The sequence below is a fragment of the Macrotis lagotis genome, chromosome 1, assembly GCF_037893015.1.
Source record: "Macrotis lagotis isolate mMagLag1 chromosome 1, bilby.v1.9.chrom.fasta, whole genome shotgun sequence".
In the NCBI taxonomy this organism is placed as follows: domain Eukaryota; kingdom Metazoa; phylum Chordata; class Mammalia; order Peramelemorphia; family Peramelidae; genus Macrotis; species Macrotis lagotis.
Genome location: NC_133658.1, coordinates 126,007,957 through 126,017,442, shown reverse-complemented (window position 1 = coordinate 126,017,442; position 9,486 = coordinate 126,007,957).

Genomic DNA, 9,486 nt, shown 5'->3' with positions numbered 1-9,486 from the left:
TCCTTAATCAAATGGCAAAAGATGTAAGGCATTTACAAGATGAACAGTTTGATATCTGAAAGGAAGAAGGAAAGAATTCTGTTTTTTTGGCTAGCCCGGGCACTCTTTATTACATATTAAAAAAAATTATTTAAGGCAATGGGGTTAAGTGACTTGCCCAAATTTGAACTTAGATCCTCCTAACTCCAGGACCAGTACTCTATCTACTGTGCCACCTAGCTGCCCCAATTATTACATATTCTAATGCAGCATGATCATCTTTAAACATGGTTCAGGAAGTAAAGTCAAGGAGGTGTAGTGAAGGGTATTCCTGAAATCAAGAAGATGAATGGAGTCAGGAACAGCAAGATATAAATTTAAGTCAGCTAGGTGGTGTAGAGTGTTGTACTTGGAATCAGGAAAATGAGTTCAAATCCTGCCTCAAATACTGGTAATTCACTTACTCTTTTTCAGCTCCAGTTTTTCTTAACTCTGATATGGGGACAATAATACCACCTATACCACATGGTGGTTGTGAAGATCAAATGAGATAATATATGAGGTGCTTTGTAAATCTTCAAGTCCTATACCAGTTTTAGTTATCATCATCATCATTATTATTATTATTACTATTATTATTATTAAACTGGAGGATTATAAAACAAGAAAAATTTGTAAGCCAAAATCTGATGATATGAGTAGGAAGGATTCTGAATTTTAGTACCAAAGGGATAGATATTGGGTTAATTCAGTGCTTGTGGGGGTACTTAATTTCTAGCAAGAATTTGCTCTGAAGGCTCCCTTTGACAAATCCAATGGTCTTTTTTTCCCCCTACCCCGGTTGAAGTTTAATGTTTAAAAAGAGCCTGGGATGATCAGATTTAAGAGCAAAACTGTTGCTTAACATGCTAGAGCATCTCACACTTTATCTTCCCTCCCCCACTTTCCCTACCTCTGACCCAAAAGCTCTGACTTGGTCTCCAAGTATAGCAACATTCCTTCTCCCTCAAGGAGAAACAAAACACGTTGAACCATAAAGTGAAGTAGTTCTCTCCAAACTCAGGACCCTCTGAGCCAAGAGAGGAAAGTAGAGACTGAGCCAAGATTTTGCAGATGGAAGAAAGCAATGAAGGCAAAATGCATATGGATGCTAACTCTCCTTTGCTGGCCTTTTGTTTGTAATGAGGAGCCAGAGGAAAGGGGGAGGCCTGGAACTTGGAGAGCCTGTGTTGAATCTCTGGCTTCCCAGGCAATTAGCACAGGGCTCTAGGCCATGGGTCTTTCCCTGGCTAAGTCCTGGTGGAAGGATTTCCCACGGGGGGGGGGGGGGGCACCTGGAGAGATTGTCTCTTCCCTATGGACCTCTAGATCATGACATGAGATGAGGGTTGGGCAGGTCAGAAAGTCTACTTTGATATTCTGATCCAAACATGTAGCTATACTCTCTTTAATGAGGTGAATCAGAATCATCTATCCCTGGCTATCTTGAGCAGCTCATGTCCAAGTCCTCCCATAAATCCTCCATAGGAATCCATCCAATATGCTGGGAGCTTTCCTATATACACCTCTTGTTATTGGGCTGGTGACTGATGAAGTTCATAAGCTGTTTATGGCTTATATCTTGCTATATGACTGGTGAGAAGGGTTAAGGATGGGGAAATAGGAATCATTACACTGGAAATAAGAAAGCCCCTTTTGGAGATTGACCAAAGTGAGAACACTGTTCCATTCTAGAGGAATCTTTTTGACACAATTGAGTATCCTTTGAAAACGTTCAGTCTAATCTAGGGAACCATCTTATTTATTTCAATTAATTATGCTAATTCCAGCATTACCACCGACATTCTCAATATCATGCATTATTGATTTTTTTCCAGTTATCAAGCATTTATTTTCTCCCCTTCCACTCCCTTCCCATTTTGAAAAAGAAAAAAGAAGATCCTTGTAACAAAGATATGTAGTCAGGGAAAATAAATCCCCACATTGACAATGTCCAAAAATGAATGTCATATTCTCTGTAACAAATCCATCAAGAGGTGGGCAGCGTGTTTCATTAGTCCTCTTGAATCTAGGTTTTTGCACTGATAAGAATCCTTAAGTTTTTCAAAATTATTTGTCTTTGCAATGTTGTTATATATATTGTTATCCTAATTTTACTCTCTTCCCTCTGCATCAGTTCATACAAGCCTTCCCAGGTTTCTCAGACTTATGTCTGAGTTCAGATATTATAAATTGTTCATCAAATTTCCAATTGATGAGTACCCCCTTCCTTAGAATCCAGTTCTTTGCTTCCCCAAAAGAGCTACTGGAAATATTATTGTACACATGGGGCCCCTTTTCTCTTCCTTTGATCTCTCTGGGGTAAGGGTCTAGAAATGATATCACTGATCAGAGGATTCATATAATTTAGTGATTCTTTGGACATAGTTCTAAATTGCTTTCCAGAATGCCTAGACCAATAATTCCACTGACAGGGAATTGTAATAAACCTGTTTTCCTACACCATTTCCAGCAATTGTCATTTTCTTTTTTTGATCATTCTGATAATCCAATAGGTGAGAAGTAGAACCTCAGAGGGTTGTTGCAATTTGCATTTCTCTAATTATTCGTGTTTAGGAGCATTTTCTCATATGGTCATTGATAGCACAATATATTATTTATAAAATACTTATCTGTGTGCAATCCTGTTACATTATAACTAATATCCTCCTTCTCAATTCTCTTCCCCATCTCAGATTAATAGAGTCCTAACCTCTCTTAACAAGGCCAGCTTACTTGAATCTACTTACTCCCTGAGACCTTCTGCACTCCCTTTCCCCTCAAAAACGGTTACTTATTTCTAATTTTCTTTCAATACAAATGTCTTATCTCCCTACCAGCTTGATACCACTTGTTTCCTTTCCTGCTTCCTTCTCCCAGCTATTTTTGTTTTCCTCCTGTTGAAATCTCTTTGTATTTTGTTATATTTCTTTGCATTTTCTTTGACTACATGTAATATCCTCCTAGATCCTTAAGGACAGGGGCTGTTTTGGTAGAATGTTGCTGGTGATGCTTTTTTTTTTTTTTTTTGCATTTCCAAGGGCTAGTATCAAGCCTTATAAATATCAGGTACATCATTAACTATTCATTAGATTGAATTGTTGATTGTCTAATGTGTCTCTGTATTTATAGAGCTATTATTGTATCCTGTAGCCACCCGTTTAGCTATTTCATGAAGATGATGATGGTATGAATTAAGAAAAAGAGCAGAAGTTAATGAACAGATTAATTTACTCCCTACCCTAATTTTGGAGATCAAAGTTAGGGAAGAAAGCTCTCTTATAATAAAATCAGATCATTCCAGAATTGCTGTGTTCTAGACCAAGCTGATGATAAAAAATGGATGTCTTGGAGTAGACGATAGCCAAAGTGCCTTCCATATTTAAAAATGGTCCTGGAAGTATACGTGAGCAATTGAATTGTGAAGACACTAAGCCAGATGCAAGTGATGGACTTTGGGACCCAATTGATCATCCTTGGATTATAGATTTAGATCCAACAGGACAATAGAGACTATTTGATTTACCATCTTTTTTTTCTTATGTTTGGAGAATCTGAAGCTGAGAGAGATTAAGTGACTTGTTCTAATAACTAGGATTTGGACATAGATCCAAATTCAACAAACCATCTACTCCAAGTACTGATTCTCTGTCTGATGTTGAGAGTGAAGCTAGTCATCTGTTTAAACACGTCATAGGATATTAGGAAGTAGGTGTCAGAGGTTATATTGCCTTAAAGAGTTGTCATGGTATCTAAAATACTGTTAATAATCCTTTTGGATTTTTGGAATTTTCCAGGGAGTATATGAATGAATGTAAATGAAGTTCTTTTTTTTGTGATTTCCATTTGCTAAGCATGTTAAGGTTGAGACTTAGCCAATATAGCTATAACCAACTCTAGAGATTGGGTCTCTGCCCAAATTCACAACATAGGAGAAAAAGGATAAGAACTTCCTTTCTGCTACATCTGCCTCAAGGGTTTCTAGAGTTGTGGATGGCAACTGCTCCTATATGACTGAACAGGGATAGGCTGGACCATGCTGGAGCAGTGTTCTGAGTCCATGAACTTGTACCTCCAATTTACTCAAATGAATTTGTCTTGGGCACAGTTTTTGTTTGTGACACCCCATTCTGCTAACCAAATTAACAAGATGCTAAGGCTATTTAGATTGTAAACATAGAAATTTAAAATTCTAAGGGACTATAAGTGATTATTTAATCCAACCCCTGAATTTATTCTACAGATGAGGAAGCAAAGCCACAAAAGATTAGAAAAATTAAACAACTTGCTCAAAGTTACATAGAGTTTCCAGGGAAGATAACCCAATTTCTTAGCCTGCTATCCTCTTTTCTCTGCCTTGTTGTTTCCCATGATTTCCAACTCAAGTATCTAAGGGCAGGTGGGGGAGGAGAGAGGTACTAAGAGCAAGAATACTGATAGGATCAAGGAGGGACAGCTGACAGCTTGACTATGACAAAAATGACAGAAAAAATATAAAAAGCAAACAGAGGAACTACAAAGGTAGTGCAATCTGGGGCCATTTAGTGTAGACCCAACAACTCAACATAACCCAATAAATCATGTCTATCTATTGGTAAGGTATTCTCTCTTTAGAGTACTGCTCTTTGAAATGGAGTAATTTAGTCCTGAAAATGAATAGGAAAAAGTACTTTTGTATGAAGAAATATTTACTATAATGGACATAAGGTATTATTTAGGGTGAAATAGAAAAGAATTCTGATATTTTTTGACCACCCCAAGCACACATTATTAAATATTCTAGCACAGCATAATAATCATTAGGACATGGTCCAGGAAGTAAAGTCAAGAATTTTGCACCTCAAGTGATAGAAAAAACAGGAGATCTGTCTAATGTGTCTCTGTATCCTGTAGCCACTCATTGAGCTATTTCATGAAGATGATGATGGTATGAATTAAGAAAAAGAGCAGAAGTAAACAGAACAGATTAATTTGTTCCCTACCCTAATTTTGGAGATCAAAAATTTAGTGTGGTTAGGGAAGAAAGCTCTGATTTCTCAGGGAGAACTTCAGACCTCAACAAAATTTTTTAGATGAAGAAACATAAGGGAGAGATTTTTGCCTAATACTTACAACTCATGCTCCCATTAAGGAATTTTTGTATCCTCTCTAGGGACTTCAAATCAGTTTGACTTCAAATACTTATCAGATCTCTTCTTTCCTGTGTTCATCAGAAGTCTCCATTCTGTATTATTTCAAGAATAACAATAAAAATGCCACATTTTTATAGCAATTCAAGTTTTGCAAAACACTTTTCTTCTAAGAACTCTGTGAATAATCTAAGGCAAATATAATTATCTTAATTTAAAATATGAGGAAGTTAAGATTAAGAAATGTTAAATACTTGCTTTTTTAATAACTATGGTGGATTTAGGTCTTCTTACTTAAAGAAACACTCTTTGAATTCACACTTATGCAGCTTTTTAGAACACCCTCTATTGACAAGGCCAATTGTTAACTGCTAATAGATGAGTTAACCAGTGACCATGTCTTATTGGAATTTACAATCTAGCAAGTGATATTATATACAGAAATATATGCAATAGAATAACATAAGTGCATGAAAGAGATTTTAAAAACACATAATTTTAAAACAGAAAGTTTTGTAGGAAAGATTGCCATTGTTTGGGAATATCAGGGAAAGCTTGCTAAAGGTAGTGACCTTTGGGCTGAATTTTATGCCTTACTAGCCTGTAGCTCTTTTTGTTGATCCTCTGTTTTGATGGCATTTTTTTCCAGTTTGTTGAAAACTACTTGAATTTAATCCTAGTTTTTTTCCTCAAGTATCAACATTATCATCAAACTGTGTGTAAGCTTCAAGATTTAAGTAAATATATGTAGAATTACAGATTTATAGCCAGCAATCTTAGAGGTCATTAAATGACCTCTTAATGTCACTTAAGTGACCTCCAACATTTTCATTTGAAGATGAGGAAACTGAGACATCTAGAAGTTAAATGACTTGGTTCACATAGCACAGCTAAGGTGAGATTGGTCTTCCTCATTCCAAGTTCAGTTCTCTTACTACTACTACTACTACTACTACTACTACTACTACTACTACTACTACTACTACTTCATTTGATAAAGATATTTCAGGAGATTATCATCAACAGAAAGAATACCTACATCAATGAGATCACAGATTTATTGAACTATATATTATATAATACTAGTCTCAGGAACAACCTATAGAATCAAATCTACCCACATATATTGTAATTGATAACAATCTACTGAATATCACTCCTAGCCAGAGTCATCTAGCTGAGAATATGACTATGGCAGAGTCTGCCGAAAATGTCATAGAATAAAATCAAATCCCTTGTCAAAGTCCACAGAGATTACAGATGTGGTTTCCCTCTTTATCTCATTTGCCCCCCCCCCCCAATTTAACTAGTCAGGGAGTAATATTCTTGGGTCATTGGTCTGCTGAGGTCCAATATTCAATCATTTTTTGGAATTCAGTCATCTCCACTTCCTTGAATATGTTGAGTCTTGACAGTTCTGAAGACAGTGCCCAGAATACCTACATAAAACCCTTTACCCTGGTTTTAAAAAATCTCAGCATCTACTCCTAGATAAATCAGAGTTTTGCAACCCTAAATCTATTGCCTTCATTTCAAAGAGCCTTGGCTCACTTCAGATCTGTTGGAAGGCAGGAGAAGCTGGAGGATTGGAGAGAGTCCAAACCAGTTCATCAACCTTTAATGTTTTCAAGAAAGTTTTATTTTCTATAGTATTGAGTAAAGAGTTTAAGGTTGCTCTGGCATTGGATGAAAACCAGTTCTATTTGGAGCTTGTGACTTCATAAGCTTTTGTAACATGGACTCAATTAAGCCAGGAACCTCAAGTAAGGTGTGCCTTTCAAGGTGACTTGGTTATTTAGTGGAAAGACTGGAGTTATGGAATTAAATCAACCCTACTCTTTGGAAGAGACATACTGTATTTTGAAGTTCCTATGAGAAACATACTGGTTCATTTATAGAGTTTTTCCCCCTCTGGAAAAGTCTTACTCTACCTCTTCCCCACTTTCCCTATGTTTTTCACATGGATCTAGAGCAAAGTTTTACATGGGTTCTTTGTAGATTATAAAATTAGGTTCTTGAAGACTCCCCTGGGAATTGTGCATTGTATCCTTTTGTGTGGTGCCTGTCACCTTTCTAATATGATAGTCACCTACATTCTTATAAATAGGTTTCAATGTCACAACACCCTTGTAGCATCGTGTGTGATGTTGACAAGTTATGGGTATATTCTGTGTATAAAAACAGAATCAGAGCTGAAATTGAGTCCCAGAGGGATTAAATGACTTGCGTCAGGGAACATTAGGGTTAAGAAAAATTTGGGAATTAGTTCTAGGTTTCTTGCCTCCCAAATTAGCTCTTTGTGCTAATGACATGAAGGACAGACATTCCAGCTAAGAAGTTTTATTAGGGACAAGAAAATATGAATTATTCAATCAACCAGGTTTTATTAAGTACCTACTATGTGTATTGTTTGGAGAGGGACAAAGTTTGATTATTCCTAAAATTATCCTAATGCTAGCATTGAATCACTTTGGGGAAGGAAGGCTAGGGAGGGCACTAGAAGTTGGGGATCATCTGCAAAAATAATGTTTAGAAGGGGGCACTATAGCAGGGTTGTGAAGGAAACAGAGGATTCTAGGAAGCAGAGGTGAAGAGAGTGTGTTATAGCCAGTGGAAAGGTTTCAAGATTGGGGATGGTGTCATGCCAGGTTGTGAAGAATTTTAAAAGTCAAAAAGCTTATCTTTTATCCTGAAGGCAATAGGAAACCACTGGAGTTTATTGAGTTGGGGAGGAGGAAGGGTAAATTGCATGTTCAGATCTGAACTGTCTCTTTATATTTTAATCCACCTTCACTCAACACCTGTAGAATAGAATGACTTTGAGAGGCAGTGTGGGATACCATGAAAAGAAGCAGTGTTAGACTGAGAAGACCTGAGTTTGAGTCCTGGCCTCCACACTCATTACTTGCTTTGTAACTGTCATTTAATATCCAAGCCTTGGTTTCATAATATGAAAAATGGGGTAACAATTTTTGGTCTAACTGTTCTGGGGGAATATAGGAAGGAAAACACATTGCAAACATTAAGGTGCTGAGAAAATGGAAGGATTTGTTATTACTATGCTAATCTTTACAGTATTTGGAGAACTTGTAACATAAAAATCTTTGACCCTTGTCACAATGTCAGTGTGAGAGGGGGGTTGGCTTCTGGCTCCCTCTCCCATTGAGCCATAATAAGAGAAACAACATTTTAAAGGGGAAAAGAGTCAGATACTCCCTTTCAGAGGTCAATGTACAACCCGTGAATATGAGCCCCAGTGTTTGTTCTTTCTTTTTATCACTACAACACCAAAAGGCAAGAAGACAAAAGGACTATTGAATAAAGAATAACTGGCCCTGACCCTTTGAATACTTCCCTCCTATATCCATTGTTCAGTTATCCAGTCAATAAAAGAGGCTTCCATCCACTGTGTAATTAGTGGACAGGAACCATTTATAGAATCTCCACTCATGCTCCAGAGTCCATAGGGATATGATATCATCTGAAGACTGCACATGTTTGTAAGGAATGGACTCATTGGCCAGTCCCCCCTGCCCCCCCAAAACATTTATTATTGACTTTGTTTCTTCCTAGTTCATGGAGAAGGAGGGCAGTTCACTGTTACAATTGGATGAAGAATAGTTGTGGCCTGGGGATCTAGTCCACAAAAGCTAATGAGGACTTGATTACCAAGGTACCTAAAGCATGCTCCAACCCATTACCCCAAATGCTCAGGTTCTTGTTTTTGGTCATTAAGGAATACCCTTTTCCTCCTTAGCCACCACCATGGAGGGTTTAAAGGAATAATAAAAACAATCAGCATGTTCTCATATTTTCCTCCTTTGCAAAAAGATGAAGTCATGGCATATGGTCAGATTGCCAGTGCTGTTAATAATAAAACCCAGATAATTAAGCGCTGATTTATTCATCTACGTAAGTGAAACAAATTGCTTTAACTGCTTTTGCTCAAGACCATCTACTCAGATGGATTATGTATAGGAAGTTCAAACTAAAAATTATTAGTGCTCAGATTTCACTGCAGTGGAGGTTTATGGTAGCTACAATTAGAAACCTAACAGAATGTGTCCTGTATTCTCTTTGATGGAAGGATCAGATATTAATCTGGGAAAAAGGCTAATTCTCACCCCAGCTGCTCCCCTTGCTCAAAGCTTCCAGTTTTAGGTTATTAAAAAACAACAACAACAACAACCTGGAAACATGTTTAAAAAATTGGTTGTAGCTTATAATAGCAATAATCACCTTGAAATTGGTTGTTACTACAGTTAATGAATAGAGTATTAGAGCATGAGCCTCCCTCTGAGTCCCTCAGGCCTTTAACTAACAAGCTGGTTGTTAACTG